This window comes from Hypomesus transpacificus, chromosome 11 (assembly GCF_021917145.1).
Source record: "Hypomesus transpacificus isolate Combined female chromosome 11, fHypTra1, whole genome shotgun sequence".
NCBI classification, from domain to species: Eukaryota; Metazoa; Chordata; class Actinopteri; order Osmeriformes; family Osmeridae; genus Hypomesus; species Hypomesus transpacificus.
In genome coordinates, this window is record NC_061070.1 from 1,110,172 (window position 1) to 1,121,478 (window position 11,307).

The following is an 11,307-nucleotide window of genomic DNA, read 5'->3' on the forward strand; positions in this document are numbered from 1 at the left end:
TCGCAGTTCTGTCACCCTTGGGGAGTTGCGCTCAAAAGGTACTCGGTATACCTGTTTCATTCGCATGCTATTACGATGGAGGACACGGTCAATTGTGGAAATGCTCACACTGTCGATTCCCTGGATGTGTGTGTTGTCTTGTATCACTCGTTCCTGATTTTCTCTGAGTCGTATTAAATTATCTTGAAGGACCATGCCCACTATAACGGTCTCTTGCTCCGGAGTGTAAGTAAGTAAGTACATTTTATTTATAAAGCACACTCAAAACACAGCAAGGCTGACCGAGGTGCCAAACAAAAGCACAAAAACTGAATCCAAATACATTTTTAAAACACTAAAAAAACACAGTAAAACAAAATACAAAACAACAACAACAACAGAAAAACCAACAACAGCACAAGTCAAGTGGTGGTAAACAACAGAACATAAAGGTGGGTCTTGAGCCTGGATTTAAAAACAGACAATGAAGGAGCCTGCCTAATAGATAGGGGAAGCTGATTCCACAGCTTAGGACCAGCAACTGCAAAGGCCCTATCACCTGTACGTACACAGTGTGATCGGGGAGTATATAAAAGAAGCTTGTTCGCAGACCTCAGTGACCTAATGGGTGCGTGCAATTTTAAAAGGTCCAAGATATATTTACATTTAGTCATTTAGCAGACACTCTTATCCAGAGTGACTTACAGTAAGTACAGGGACATTCTCCCCGAGGCAAGTAGGGTGAAGTGCCTTGCCCAAGGACACAACGTCATGTGCAACATGTGTAAATATCCGTTGATGCGGGAGGAATTTTACTTAACTGAGGAGTGAGTTTCACCAATACACACCGACTACATTTATTAACTACTTGTTTTGAGCAGGTGTTGTCAGTGAACAGGCTGTAAAACTGTTGGTTAAGAGACTGATGAAAGAGACTAAGAGAAAACTGATGCTAATTATCTGGGAAACATTTTTTAACAGCAGTCAAGTTGTCATTGTTTGTGTCAAACAAGTTGTGCGAATTTGTTGTAACATTAAAACAGGAGATCATGACTGTGCTCAAAGTGATGCTCGAGCTCCAGCGGTTTGCTTTGTAGGTGAACAAAAATTTCGGAAGACGTAGCAGAATCACGAAAAATTACAGGATATGCTTTTATTCCATTGGTTGTTGCATTAAATCTTACCCAGATACAATGGTGCTATTTTCCGATTGGCTATTGTATAGACCCTTTCTTTTTTTTGATTGGCTAATAAGTGGCAGGCTCGACTAAGAACTCCAGGGGAGACGCGCTTGACTGCCGGTTCCATAGTGAGAGTGGAGCAGCCAGAGGAATTTTGGTTGGGTGCTGTGGAATATTAAATATATTATTATTTTTTTTCTGCGTGAGAAATACAATGTGTGGCGGGAGGGCGTGACTAAAGACCGAAATGAGTGACTGTCACTCTCAATGCGTGACACTTGAGAGCCCTGTAAAGTTGTGTGTCATCAGCATAAAAATTAAATGAGATGTTGTGTTTCCTAATGATATCTCCTAGAGCAGGGGTGTCAAACTCATTTCGCATCGTTGGCCACATACGGCCTAGGGAGATGTCAAGTGGGCCGGACCATTAAAATTATACCATACTCTGCTATAAATAACCAAAATATCATGTCTTTCTTTTGTTTTGGTGTAAAGAAGCACAAGAACATTAGGAAAATATTGAAATTTAATGAACTATCCTTTTACAAAACATTTCATGAAACACCTCATATTTCCTTAGACAAATGTGCAATTTACTTTTATCATTCACAAATATGCATTGCAACTGATCCCACTGATTGTACAAAGGCACAAAACTTTAATTGGTACTGAAAAATATAGTAATGCACTTTAAGATTAAATGAGACTTTTAAAGAAAGGAATTTTTAAACCACTTATGTGTAAGTCTTACACATACGCATATAAAATCTAAATGTAATCCCTGCGTACACCTTACAAACTAAGGAGAGTGATTTTAAATGTGTAATGAAGAAAGTGTTCGCCTGTCCTGTAAATCTGTAAACTTCATACATGAAGTTGAACATCTCTTCTCAGTTGTCCTTGCAAGCCGTCATATTTTTCGCTGTGATGAGTCTCGTAGTGGCGTCGAATATTATATTCCTTCAATACCAAAACTTGTTGCAAACACACCAAGCACAAAGGTTTTCCGTGCATCTCTGTAAATAAATAGGACGTGGTCCATTTTTCTTTGAAAATTCTACACTCCTTATCTACTTTTCTCCGTTTGGATAACGACATTTTGGCTAATGAGGGTGTAGCGGAGAGGTAGAGACCAAGGTATTAACAACGTCGTAACAAGCAGCAGATGGCGCATTGATACCGTCTGCTGTTTTCAGTCTGTCTCAGTGATGCGGCTTGTCTTCTACTCTGATGGAAAGAGTGCGCCCCTTAGCGGATAATCCATGAATTGCAGCGAATTAAAAATAGTAATTCCATGTCTATTATGCATTTTTTCCACTTTCAAATTATCCTGCGGGCCTGATCGAACCTCCTTGGGGGCCGGTTCCGGCCCGCGGGCCTTATGTTTGACACCCCTGTCCTAGAGGAAGCATATACAGATTAAAAAGAATTAGCCCCAGACTTGACCCTTTGCGGAACCCCAGAGGAAACAGGAGCTACGGAAGAAGAAAAGCTATCTATAGTGACTAAAAAAGTCCTGTCAGTGAGATAGGACCTGAACCACTGTAGCGCGGCCCCATTAACCCTATCCCAGTGTTCCAACCTCGCAATGAAGATGTCATGATCCACCGTATCAAAGGCAGCGGTGAGATCCAATAAAATCAACAGCATTATTCCCAGAATCGACAATAGACAGTAAATCATTAAACACTTTCAATAATGCTGATTCAGTGCTATGGTGAGCTGAGAACCCTGATTGCAGAGGTTCAAAAATGTCTAATGCCTTTAAAAAAGGAAGTAGTTGAGATAACACAACTTTCTCCAATAATTTAGACAGAAAAGGCAGTCTAGACACAGGTCGGTAATTGTTTAGACTGGCTTGATCCAAGTTGGGTTTCTTAAGTAGAGGTTGAACAGCAGCATGTTTAAAACAAGCATGGACAACACCATGATCCAGAGACACATTTATAATTGACTGGATACTAAGTCCAAGTGATGTAAATGAAGATTTCAAAATAATCGCTGCGACAATGTCATGAGGACAGAAGGACGGCCTCATACCACTAACCATGTTACTAAGAGCAGGAAGGGAGACAAGTTGGAAACTGGAAAGAACATTAGAAACAGCAACCAAAGGCTGAACATTAGCCACAGGGGATTTATCAAGAGATGAATGGTTTTGATTTTGTCCAGGAAAAAACACAGAAATTTGTCACAGATTTCACCAGAAGGAGCTACTTTATAATGACAGCTTGGATTAATTACAGAATTAAAGGTAGCAAATAAAATCTTAGGTCTATTAGTGTGTGTATTAATTAAATCTGAGAGGTATCTTATTCTAGCCATTTTAGATGCACTCTGAAAGCTCCTCAAACAGTCATTAAAAATCTCATAAGAGACAGTAAGTTGGTCCTTCTTCCATCTCCTCTCAGCTATACGACAGGCCCGCCTCAAAATTCGGGAATTATCATCTAGCCAAGGGTAAGGTTTCGTTGTTTTTGCTCGTTTCAACTTCAGAGGAGCAATAGAGTCCAAAATGGTTAAGCAGGATGAGTAGAATAATGAGAGGAACTCCTCCAGGTTAGAACAGTATGGAGCAGTAGATAAGATCAATGATTCAGCCGCATTTTCCTGATAACTGTCAGAAAATTTGGCTACAGTAGTATAATTTATAAAACGAGAATACTGACCAGTGGACCTAACAGTAGATAAAGGGCCATGCGTAAAAATATTAAATACAATAGGCAAATGATCTGAGAAACTAGCATCCTTAATTTCAATACTTTCAATGGGGAAACCATAAGACATAATCAGGTCGAGTGTGTGACCAAGAACATGTGTAGGACCTGCAATATGCTGAGTGAAACCACAAGAACTCAATACATTATTAATCTCAGAGACCAAACGTTTACCAGGACAACACACATGAATATTAAAATCCCCTAATAGCAACAAGCAGTCATACAGCGTGACCACCAGAGATGAGAATTCCGAGAATTCTACAATAAAAGCTTTGTCACTCTTAGGAGGTCTGTAGACCAGCGCACACAAAGTCGTTGTGGAAGCAGACTCAATCAGCACACACTGCAGTTCAAATGATGAGTATGAGCCAACAGAAATCCGTTGAAGCTTATACTAGACTCTTGAAGACCATAGCTACACCTCCACCTTTCCCAGTGCTGCTCGGGGAACTAATGAAACAACAGTCAGGTGGGCAGAGATCACCGAGCATTGTAGACTCCCCGACCTTAGCCCACGTCTCCGTTAGGAATAGAAAATCCAGGTCATGACTGGTGAAAAAGTCATTCAAAATAAAATTCTTATTCGACGCTGATCTGGCGTTTACTAAAGCCATTTTAAGACGGGAGTGCGGTACCTGAGCCTGAATCTGACCAACATACTCGAGAAGCTTAATGTTTGACAGGTTTATTCCCCTGCCTAGCAGACGCGGTCGTGGGGGGGCAATGAACACAGGTGAACAAGTCATGTCAGCTGTAACGAGCACATGACAGGAATAACTAGGATCCAGAGAACAACGAGACAAAGATGGTGTGATATTCCATGGGAATTTAGATGAGGGTTGCAAAAAGGAGGTATTAACTGCCCTCCTGATCCTCACGTGAATACCAGAGCGATTCCCCCTTTTCCTACGGCGCTTCCTATATATACTTCTGTCACCCTGTGTCCGAATAAACCTTTGCATCAAAACTCTGAGTGCCAGTGTGTCTGTTTTGGACTTAGGATCAAAACCACCCCAACACTTATAATAATTTTCAAATGAGAATTTTTCTCCACTTCGACACTTGGAATTATTTCACTAATTTATTAGTGAAATTATTTCACAACTTACAAAATGATTTACGACACTGCCTAGCTAGAGGAAACAGAAACAATTTATTCATTTTGACTGGATCTTCGGGTTCGATTCTTCAGATCATTTTTCACGTGACTTTCATAGGCTCAGAAGAGGAAGCAGAAAGTATTTGCTTACTTCATTCACTTTAGCGTGACTAGGTTTAGTAAGACGTGAATGACATTCGTTCACAAGTGATAATTATAGGTTTTGTTATTTTACCTTTGCCGAGTTTTTCTTGGCCACTAGAAAATGAACAAATCACTCCCTAAGACTACTCGTTACTCCCGTGCAAGGGCGTAGGTTTGGTGTCAGACTTGGTGGGGACATCCACCCATCTACCCCCCCCCCCCCCCCCGGTAGCGCAAATCAAGATGCCATTCTGTACTATTCCTAAAGAGCTAGTATAACTGTTTCCTATAAATAATATATAATCCATGCTTGAATAAATATGATTGGTTGAGCATCCTCAAACAAACATCAATGCTGATCACTCCAAATAAATTGTCAATTTTACTAATTAGAACCTCACCTGAAGCCCTGATGCTGTTTCCTCTTTCCTGCATACAAAATGGTTCATTCATTTTGTAGCCTTTCCTATGGCTAGCAAGTTTAACCCTCATACCATATTGTATACAGTGTTATTTGGACATTAATAATCAAACAATGATTCATTATATTTGAATAACCAAGTGTTAACTTATTCACATTGCCAACTGGTTTTTCCAGCACCTGTCTAGCAATGCAGTGACAGTCCATCAACTGTGAATTCGTCCTAGGCTAGACTCCTAACCTTGGTTGAAAGATTAGCTACAGAAGCTAGGTTTAGCTGTAACAATATCCTGGGTAACATATAATATCACCAGTTAATACTTTTTCCACAGTAGAATCTGCATTTGAAAGCCTGGTCACTACCACTGCTAGTGTGGCTAATTATTTAGCCTGACTTACACTCTGCTTTTTAAAAAAACTTTGTATGTCCCCTTTCTTCTTCTTGGGTGGAGGCATATCTGATCTACAAAGCACAAAGAGGGGTAAACGTGTACATGTACATGCCAATTTCAGCTCACGCAGTCCTACTAACTCAAGTCAGATGTAAGTAGTCAGGCTAATTGCGCGTGCACCCTATTCTAAAGCAGCCCGAGAGGTAGAACGTGAATCACGACGATTAACAATGGCAAAAAAAAGAGTTTGCGACCATATTCAACGCGACCGAGCAGGGTTTACTCCCTGAACTTTACGACCAGTTCAAACATTTAATAACGAAAAAAGGTAATACAGTGGCAAATAATAAAACGAGAGAGAAAGGCTGGCAAGAAATGATGGATCAATTGAATGCGCGTGGTCTAAGTAGAAACAATGTGTAAATGTAAAGATTCTGCAATCCAACCTAATTTAGTAACAATTTTATTATAGACCTAGGCCTAACAAATTAAACTTTTTTTTTTATTGGGGGCGCACCTCCAAACAGCAACAACTTGAGTGGGGAGAAAAGGACGTGGCAGCAAGTAAGAACCAAATACAAGAATATTGTTCATAATGGTAAGTATGTCTATATACCAAGCATTTTAGGATAATCAGCTTTATGCAAGATCTGTCCAATCTCATGATGTTCAATTGCAGCTGCCAAAAAGATGAATGACATCGCTGGCACTGGGGGAGGGCCAGCACCAGCGAACTTCACTCCAGCAGAGGAACTGGCCTTGGAGCAGAACAAGGGGAGGCCAGTAATGGAAGGCATAGAGGGTGGGACAGCCTGAGTCACGGCCATGTAGTCAAAGGTATAACTACATAAAAGGTTGGTTGATGTGTCTGTATTAGCATATTCTTGACCAAGTCTTCATTCTGACATGTTACTTGTTTCATAGTGATGGATAACTCTGTGTGGTTGGAACCACCAGCCAGCATGCAGGAGGACCCTGTGAGTATGAAGTTCAAAGCACTGGTTCACTGTTAATGTTAAGTGGTGATCATTGGACATAAAAGTGTATGGTTTCAGGGTGAAGGCCCGTCTTTCAGAGAGGAGGATGAGGAGACACTGTCAGTGTATTGAAGGAGGGCTGAGGTAAGCAATGATTGTATGATCCAAAGCCATAGTTGTGCCCAAATGCCCAATGCTTATTTATTTTTTCCAAAACATTTGTTGTAGGATACTGCCCCATGCCTTGGCACTGGTGACAAAGTGAGTAGCCTATAATACTAATAAATAAAACACAAGGGCATTCAAAAAATGAATTGGCTAACTCTTCAAAAAGGATGAACATTTGAAAAGTGTCTACAAGAGATACCTCCCCCCAAAAAATGGATGCACTTGACGTAGACATGAGGTACAAGAAAATGAAGATGCGGAAGATGGAACTGGAAATCCAACAACTGGAGAAAGATGTAAGTATAACTGCCATAATCAAGACAAGCGCACCCTTGCATATATAAAATCACATTTTATTTGTAGACCTTTTAACAAGCAATGTCACAGAGGACACCTCAAACTAAATTTGTTCTGGTTTTTCACACTGTTTCCCCCAAGACGCATTTTCAAGTTGAAATAAAAAATATATTCTACAAATTGTGACTTCTTTCTAACATTTCAGTCATGGGCTCTGGGAATTGGACATTTAAGAACTTAAATTACCACCAACGGGTGGGCAAACTGTAGGCTACACTAAAGGAAAGAGGGGACGTTCCAAAATCAACAGAACATGTACTGCAACCATATGCTAACCAAAATAATTATCCGCATATACATCCCTTATTGCCCTGCCCGTTTCGTTGTCTTCGAAAATTGGTTCGATGTTCCAATCTTCCTCTACAACCACCCTTGGTGGTCTCTCTCTCCTCAGTCAGGCGATGTTGTGGAGCACAACACATGCAACTATGATGTCGCACGCCCTTTGTGGAGTCACTCGGTGGTGTTGTAGGCAGTGGAACCTCATTTTGATGAGCCCAAACGCCATCTCGATACGCGCCCTTGTGCCTGCGTGGGCAAGGTTATACTTGCGCTGTGCATCTGTCTGCGGCTCCTGATAGGGAGTCAAGAGATAGGGCTGGCAGGCATATCCCTTGTCTCCCAGCAAAACCCCTGAAACTTCGCCTGGGTAGAGTCCAAATAAATAATCTGACAAATTTATGCAGACCAAAATTGAAGGCGGTATATAAAAAAAAAAAGCTGTAGCCTACATTGAAATTACATTTACAATAGGCCTATACATTGAGCCTACCTTGTGACAATTGTCCCGAAATTGATGAGGCTCGAAAGATTCTTGAGTCATGCACCGAACCAGGCCACTTTGCCTCCACGTTTGCGATGACACATTCAGCATCACAAATCATCTGAAAAAATGTTGGTCATTCGACTGGAATGATACAGCCATAAAAAGAAATGTGAGTAGCTATCCATTCTACAACGCAAGCATTCTCAATAGGCTACCTTACCTGCACATTGATACTGTGTAATGACTTCCTATTCACGAAGTCTGCCTCATACGGACCGGACGGACTCTTTATACGGACATGGGTGCAGTCCACAGCCCCAATAACATTTGAGAAAGCTACAAAGGCTCAGTAAATAGGTCAGCCAACAATTGTCACCTCTATACACACCAACATATGTCATGCAGTTGCTGGACCTCAACCTACCTTCGATTCCATAAAAGGCCTCCTTCATGGTACGAAGACCTCTGTGACCAGGGAAGGTGATGAAGATGTTCAGCAGTTTCTTTAAAGCTATGTAAATTGCTCTTACAGAGCGGCAAACAGTCGCTTAGCCAATATTTTCCAACGGTGTAAAGAAATGTGCCACTGGCAAAAAAACAAAGTGCTATGCACACAGTCTGTGGGACTGTGAGAGCTTTATTGCGGCAGGTGGAATTGGAAATATATGGGTGTAGCAACCTACAAATATATTGGATCCGTTCCCTGGAGAACCTGTGCCGCTCATAGAGGTGATTGTCAGGATACGCCAACGGGTCTGACCGGTCCCTGAATGTTAAATAATTTATAATACATTACAGTACAATTCTAGAACTATAATCATTAGCTGTATCCCGGGCATGGCACTATCTATAATTCCAGTTATTAATATTTGTGGCAACTTAATCACCAAATGCATCACGGGCACTGTGCACTATATAGCAACGGGAACAATGCTTGTAAGACTTTATAAAGGATGCATGTATTAAAGTTATGTATTGTGCTTATTAAATGTCTTATGAACTTAGAACTGTGCTCAGGCTTAAAACATTGTGTCTCACACAGGGTGTGGGAAACTGTATTTTGTGTTGTTATCTCTCCATTTCAGAAGCAACCTTGAATCCAGGCTGAGACAGCACCCGAGCAGGTGGGATGCGTGGGGAAGAACAAACTCCCTGATACACGAGAGAACAAGCTCAACCCTTTTTTGATATTTCTGTTTCAATTGCACTGTATAATATATGCTGGAGCAGGGACAGATAGCCAGTTGGACTTCGTGAACCAGCCCAAACTCTGTTGCGGGTAGGGAAACGTAGACAACCCCGGAGCTATGTACTGTTGATTTCCAAATGCTGCATTAAAGCTGATATTATCGGACCTCTGCGACTCCAGACCACTCTTTCTAGAACACAGATTTGTGTCATTGATTACCATCATTACATATTGGATTAAACACAGTAAATTTAAACCCTTCAATGTACGCTCTCTTTGAAGAGCCCTTCGCATGATCACAACTCCCTCGTTTACCACCTCTTCAATGAAAGGACACGTCATGATTGCCAATGAACAGCACGTTGAGTTCCAAAGTCTATTTATATAGGCCTACCTTTTATTTAGGCTAATTAGTCAAACCTATTTGGTGGAAAATAGGCTGCTATCTGTGTTTTTATGGCCTATCATTGTGGTAAACTTTATAAAATGTAAATGTTTTAAAGTATATTTTATACAAAAGTACATTTTTGGACTGATATAAAGTTACGTTTAGCGTTATGTTAGAAAATCGTAGTGAATAATCGTTTTCCCATTGGGTCAGCGTAACAGGAAGGTCTGGTTAAGCACCAAGTCACGCTAAGCCTGACAGTTAGTCTGCCCCGGACCTGACTAGTTTCGCAGCCTAAGTTGCCATAGTAACCAAGTTCGAACTTCGTTGAGCTAGCTTTATGGAACCGAATGAAAAAAAAATGAGCCTGGCTAAATGACATAAGTCTGGCTTATTCGGTAAACTCACTTTATGGAACAGGCCCCTGGTAAGTTAGCTGTACCGTTGTCGCCGACACACCGGCTAGCTTGTCTGTCACTGCCAGTGCAAGCAAGCAAAGTAGCATGTGCTTCTTCCCGTGCATGTGGCGTGTCAGATAACCCTCCCCCTTCGGGTTTTCAGCCAATCAAATTATGGCGTTTCTTGTACTGTCGCGTCCTGGCCGTCGGAATCAATCCAAATAGCAGCACAACTCGCTAAAATATTGGAAAATGTTGTCATTTTCAAATGTCGGTGGGGACAAGGTCCCCCCCTAAATCTACGCCCATGCTCCCGAGTCATACTAATGATTCTTTCAAAATTAACAAATCATTCACGAACGACACATCGCTAGTAGAGAGGCCTACAGTAACTTGTCTTAAAATGTAGTTTAAAAAGCTAAACTCAAAGTTAGATTTATTAATATTGTTATAATCAATTTCGATAATCCCCTAAGCGTCTCTAAATAGGTTAGAGCCTGTCCGCTAACCTGGCTGACCAACCAGCTAGTCTAGCTCTAACTATAATGAGTAAAAAAGTATTGTTAAGTTTGTATGAGTTGAGGTTGGCAGTCAGCTCTACATAGTTTGCCTTTACCCTTCAATTGCTAAATTCTTCTCTGTTAGCTTTCACCCTTTTCAAGTTGATGCATTATGCTGAGTTTAGGGGATAATGGAAAGTTAACAATCGAAGATAGAAGTTCACCGTCATGAATCAGTCCAGACTCCAGGGTGTTTTGCAGCCAGGCATGTTCTATGGAAGATCTGATCGATACTTAAAAAGTTTTGCAAACGGCAGGGTAATCATCCTTTGGTCAAAATAGTAATTTTGAATGTAATGCAGGATTCCAACTCATAAGAATTTATTTCAATGTTGTCTCTCTGAAAAAACAGTATTTGTTTTAGTGAATAATAAGTTAAAGGGGCAATTGACTGCAAAACCGATTTTACCTTGTCATTGTTGAAAAACGACAGTTCGGAGGGTAAACTGAACATACCGTGAATATCAAAGTCCATTGACACCTCTTTCCTATTCAAATCTCAAAAAGAAAAAATGTGGCTGTAAAACGCTAGCTTTTCAACAAAGCCCTCTTATTGGCTCTGGTCTGT

The 11,307-nt window shown here is 40.9% G+C and overlaps 1 pseudogene; it reads right to left on the bottom strand.

Moving 5' to 3' along the window:
- Positions 1-7,583: 7,583 nt before the first annotated feature.
- LOC124473666 lies at positions 7,584-9,735 on the bottom strand (annotated as a pseudogene).
- Between the last annotated feature and the right edge of the window lie 1,572 nt (positions 9,736-11,307).